The sequence below is a fragment of the Chiloscyllium plagiosum genome, unplaced genomic scaffold (genome assembly GCF_037043375.1).
Source record: "Chiloscyllium plagiosum isolate Xiang-an unplaced genomic scaffold, Cpla_swu_hap1 HiC_scaffold_40, whole genome shotgun sequence".
Taxonomy (NCBI): domain Eukaryota; kingdom Metazoa; phylum Chordata; class Chondrichthyes; order Orectolobiformes; family Hemiscylliidae; genus Chiloscyllium; species Chiloscyllium plagiosum.
In genome coordinates this window covers 50,021,779-50,027,978 of record NW_028270178.1, presented here as the reverse complement: position 1 = coordinate 50,027,978, position 6,200 = coordinate 50,021,779, and positions in this window count along the sequence as shown.

The window sequence follows — 6,200 nt, the reverse complement described above, 5'->3', positions numbered from 1 at the left end:
CAGACACATCAACTATAATATGAACAGGAAAGGACTACATTGTCCATATACAACAAAATTAAGCATGTAGCCCTGTCAAGAAACATGAAATATAGTGATACAGAAACATGAAACACAAATGAAAAATGATGGTAGAAGCGCAACAGATGAGGAAGTATCTGCAGAGAGAAACAGAGTTAATATATCAAATATCATGTAACACTGTTCTGAAAAAATAATATTGAAATCAAAGGTTAATTCCATGTATCTCTACTCAGAGGGTGACAGACCTGCTGAGTTTCCCTCTATCGATTAATTTTTCTTTCTGATCTGTGACAAATTGACTGATCTGAATGATATAAGCAAAGCTGCTATCTTAGTTGAATCTAGAGTATTTTTATGGATTTTTAATGAGACATTACAAAGTTCCTAAGTTTGGCAGAGCTCTAAATATCCATGATGACATCGATTGTGATAATAAAATCATTGTGAGACATTGTTGAAACAAAAATCGAAGTTGCTGCAAAAGGTCTGCAGCATCTGTGCAGAGAAATCAGAATAAACGTTTCTAGTTCAGTGGCCCTTCATCAGAACTGATGGTAGCCCTGAAAATGTTGATTAATATACAGCTGAGCCTGAATAGCTGTTGTTGGAGACTGTTAGTAGCTAACAATAGGGGGTGAGTAATGGAATACCACGTGAGAACGAGGCCTGGTGCATGCGTATGGGGCATTGAGGAGTTCAGTCCCTGAAATTATTGAACATTATTTTGAGTCTGAATGGCTGCAGGGTCCAAACGTGGAAAATGAGGTGTTGTTCTTCCAGCTTGCGGTGAAATGTCCTGGAACACTGCAGCAAGCCTGGCGCAGAGATGTTGGCCAGGAAACAGGATGCGATATTAAACTGGCAGGCAATTGGAAACTCAGGATCCTTTGCATAGTTACAGCTTGGTTATTCTGTGACGTAGTCACCCAGTCTACCTTTAGTTTCACCAGTGTAGAGCAGACCACAATGTGAGCAGCTAATGTAGTAGACCGGATTGAGGGAAAAGTTGGTAGGATGCTCTTCACCTGGAAGGTATGTTTGGCCCTTGGATAGTGACGAGGGAGGAGGTAAATGGGAAAGTGTTACACCTCCGGCAGGGGAAAGCGAAGTGGACCTGTGGTGGGGGCTGGGGAGGTGGGGGGAGGTGTGGGCAGTGAATAACGAGTGAACCAGCATGTCCTGGAGGAAATGGTCACTTCAAAAAGCGGAAAAGGGAGAGGAGTCAAATATGTGTCTGGTGGTGGCATCTCGTTGGAGGTGGGGGAATGCAGAGTGATGATCTTCTGCATGTGAATGCTGGTGGGTTGGTAGGTAAAAACAACGAGAAGTCTAACACTGTTGCAGGAGGGAGGAGAGAGGGTGAGGGTAGAAATGCAGGAGATGGATCATAACTGGTTGAGGGCCCTGTCGAGAACAATGCTGGGGAATTCTCGGTTGAGGAAGAAGGTGGATATTTCAGCGGCCAAAATTTTGAAATTGCCATCATCAGAACCAATGCGGTGGAGATGGAGAAACTGGGGGAATGGAATGGAGTCTTTGCAGGAAACAGGGTGTGAGGATGTGTACTCTAGGTATCTGTGGGAGTCGGTGGGTTAATACTGGATATCAGTGACAGGTCTATCCCCAGAAATAGAAGTAGAGATGTCGAGGAAAGGAAAGGTGGAGTCAACGGTAGACGAGGTGAAAGTGAGGGAGTGGTGCAAATTGGAAACGATAAACCTTTCCAATTCTGGACAAGAGAGAGGAGCAGCAGCGATGATATCATCTACGTATCGGAGACAAAGTTGTGGATGGCGGCTGAAATAGAAGCGGAACAAGGAATAGGAGACATACCCCATGAAGGAACATGAGCCCACGTATGTATCCATGCATCCCCTCTGTATGGCAGGAGCAGGCTGAAGCAATGGGTCTGCCCAGGCAGTTCTGTTTGTGGATTTTCAGGAGGAGATAAAAGCGAACTCTGCTAGCAGAGGACCATCACCTTCGGGACTGTCAGGTTGGGGTGAGTGGGGAGGGAGGGACGACTGGGTGGGAATCTCCAGATGAAATGTGGTCAGATTTAGTTAATAAAATAGCCTGATGTGCCATGGTAGGGTTATAGAACAGCAGGTGACACGTGGAGTTATCTGAAATCTGGCACTCAGCCTCTGAAATGTAGAGGTGAGTCCACGAGACCACAAAAGCACCACCCTTATGGGCACAGGCTGAATAACATAGTCAGGGTTGGATCGAAATATACAGCGTACAGTCTGTTGAGAGGGTGATAGGTTGGATAGGGTGAGGGGGATACAGCGAATCTAAGACAACCAAACTCACATGGAGCGTTCTGAATGAACAGATTGAGTTCAAGTAAACGCCAGAGGAATGGGTCCAGGTGGAGGGAGAGTGTTGGAACTAGGCGAAGGGGCTCTGGGATGGGGAGTGGACTCTTGCCCAAAGAAATGGACACCGAGGAGAAGACGGTGAAAGAGAAGTTCAGCATTCTGTCGATCCTGAAATTCATTAAAGTGGGGCGCAGAGGGATAAAGCAGAGACCATTGCTGAGTACAGAACATTCAGCATGAGAGCGTGGAAGGTTCGGAAGGATGGTGAATACACGACAGGAGGTGAGCTTGGGGGAGGGGATGGACTCAGATTGCAGAGCATTGGTGGAGTAGCAGGTTCCAGAGGCTCATAGGCATTTCTGAGTTATTCCTTCTTGTGGGCCTCGTATATCTGGCGAGCATGGCAAATGAGCTGGAGAATGAAGTAGAATTGGGGAATGGTGCAGCCTTGAGCCAATGTGATGAGATGATATTGGACAGAGAAAATGTTGATCTCAGCGGCACTGACATCGCACGATCAGTCCTCAGAAAGTAACTGATTGAAAATAATTGGTTCGTTATCTTATTGTGATGCTCTGATTTCATTGGGGTGACATTCAACCAGCAAAGTTTACTTTTCTGAGACTTGAGACCAAACTGTGAAAACATATGTATCTTGATGTTATTAATAAGACAAATCCATCCATGGATTTGGAAGGCACTAGCAAGGGCAGAGCTTTTTTTTATTCCTAATAGCTCGAGGGAAGGTGTCATTGTTCATTGAGAAAATTACCAGCTCCTCTGATTTCCATTAACCACAGTTTGCTGAGGGTGAATGATGCTACATGAGTCAAATATTACTTCGATACAAGGGAAGTTACTTTGATATCACCTTAAATGATATTGGAAAATCAGTTAACATGGTAAAGAGCAAAATGATAGAACACGGGTTGTTTGAAAAATGTGGTCAATGTCCTCACAACGTTTAAGGAAAAACTGATGCATGAACTTCTGATTCTGAGGAGAGGTTCATCCTCTTTGTAATGAGGCTGTTTGGTTACGCACTGTGACACAGAGACAGAAGAGAAAAGTTCCACTCTGTATGTGGAACAAAACCACCCTGTTCACGGTGCATTGGACAGTGACAGACACACACTATTGTCTGTTCCTATTGGACATTGATCATCAAAATCTCATCATTCACTGATGACCAATAGCAGTAAAGAAGGCAGCAGTTCCCATCACCCCAGTTGAAAAGCAAAAAAAGGAAAGGAATTGCCAGTGGAAGTGGAAGTAACTAGGGGACGGGTGTAACGTACAGTGGGAGAGGGAGAAGAAAGATGTGAAGAGATATTAGATTAGATTAGATTACAGTGTGGAAACAGGCCCTTCGGCCCAACAAGTCCACACCGACCCGCCGAAGCGAAACCCACCCATACCCCTACATTTACCCCTTATCTAACACTACGGGCAATTTAGTATGGCCAATTCACCTGACCCTGCACATCTTTGGACTGTGGGAGGAAACCGGAGCACCCGGAGGAAACCCACGCAGACACGGGGAGAACGTGCAAACTCCACACAGTCAGTCGCCTGAGGCGGGAATTGAACCCGGGTCTATGGCGCTGTGAGGCAGCAGTGCTAACCACTGTGCCACCGTGCCGCCCACTGGAAGAGTATGTAGCAGCAGAAGGGGGAATGCAAGGGAAGGTGGAGTGTAAAAACGAGTAGGAAGGTGGAGGAAGAATGGCTAATGAAGTTTTAGTGACTGGGAAAAACTTGCGTTGGCAAAAATGAAATAGGTTGAAAAACATGACTGTTCAGGAACATTGGGATCTGGTTCCATTGAAAATTAAGAGTTGATGTACTTTTTTTTCTATCACTTGAACCTTGATCAGTTTGCACATTCACTCTGTATTTCTGTATCTCCATCAAATGCAGATGACATGGTTTTTTTCTCTCTTGGTATGGTGTCTGAACATTTTTTGAAAATTTTAACAGTATGTATTTGCTTCCAATTCAAGGTAGACATGAGAATATGATTTGATCTCCTGCAGTTTGTCCATAACATAGAATTTAATTGAGTATTTATTCTCATCACACTAGCTGATTCAAGCAACGAGTCTGTGTCCATCCTGCAGATTAAAAATTTCTTCAGTTCTGACTATTGTGACGAAGAACAGTACCACACAAAAGGCGAATGTTCCAGTGCAAGGTGCCAAACCCTTGAGCAGGTAATCTCACAAACTTTCTAAAAAGCCTTTGGATATGCACATGGTCGTGCAGGCTCGCATTTTCATTCAATGGTTCTATGTGGTGGCAGCCATGAACACTCTGATATATTCTGAAGCAATAGCTAATGGCAGTTGTTGGTTTGTTCCATTGACTGTACTCAGTAAGTGAGACTCTAGTGAAGTGCTGGTGTTATCGTCCACGTTCTATTTACGTGTTTCGGTTTCCTTGAGTTTGCAATGTAATTTCCTGTGTCGATGAAGTCATTTCCGGCCCTTTTTCTCAGAGAGTGATACATGGAGTCAAAATTCATGTGTTAGTTGATGTAGTTCCGGTTGGAATGACACGTTTCTAGGAAGTTTCGTGCTTGTCTCTGTTTGGCACGTCTTAGGATGGACATGCAGACCTAGTCAAAGTGGCCTACTCCCTCATCAGTAGGTTAAAAATTAAGGTGGGGTCATGTGGCTAGTTGATGTTCATCTATCCTGGTGACTAGTTTTCTACTTGTTTTCCGTTGTAGTGTTTGTCATTAGAATTCATTGATGCTGTAATGCCAACTAACAGAGTATTATTTTACTGAACAACTTTTTTCATACTTTTGAGCACCGCAATAAATAGCCCTTTATTGCCTGTTCTGCTCCAGGATCAACTAGCCTTGCAAGGTTGTCAGCAAAAGAGCTCAGAGTTAAATAAGGAAAAACGTCTTTATTTAGAGAGTTGTTACGAATTGGAATTGAATGGCTGGGAAAGTAGTGCATGAAGATTCAAAAGAGAACTGGATATATATTTGGAAATTATGAATGTAACGGGCAACAGAGAGAAGGCTGGCAAATAGGAGGCGCTTGGGAAACATTATTGGAGCTGATGCATACAATAATGGCCAATGGCCTCCTCCTGTACTTTAAAGTTTTGTACTCTATCAAGTGTCAACTGTGAATAAAAGTCAGTATCCAATTATTTCACAGTGTAAATGCTCGCAAATATCTGATTATTTGGTGCAGCATAAGAATTTAAGATGCAAGTATTGCAAGGTCAGCTTCATTATGAAGTCTAATTATTACTCAGAACATAAACATTTTACATGTCGTATTCCAATTCCTAAAACAAATATATCATTGCTTTGGCACAAAACACTTTGGAAAGCTCTGACATTTCCCTGACGCGATATTATCTTCGTTGTTTTTGTTTTCACTCTCCACATTTCATATTAAACATGATTCATTCTAAAAAATTGAAAGCTTTCAGATTATTGTTCACTAAAATTTGACAACAAATAATTTATTTAGTTTAATATTCACAATAAGTGAAATTGCTGCCTTTTTAAAATTACTCGCAAATAGCTGAAGATCGTACATTTCAGTGAGAAATTAAACTGATTGAATATATATAATGAATAAGGACGCTAATTCTATTTGTATGTTCAATCTTCTGCTAACTCTGAACATGGAATTATCCAGAAACCAACCATTTTAAAAATATTGGAGTGGCAAAACATTGCTTTGAATCCTGACATTCAATATCTAATTGTGATCACTGCAAGAGTTATGTTCTTTCTTCGCGAAAGTAAAATATACGTTTTATTTCTGTGTTAGCAAATCTTGACTGGAGTTTATATTTTAGTTCCATAAATATAGAATCAAT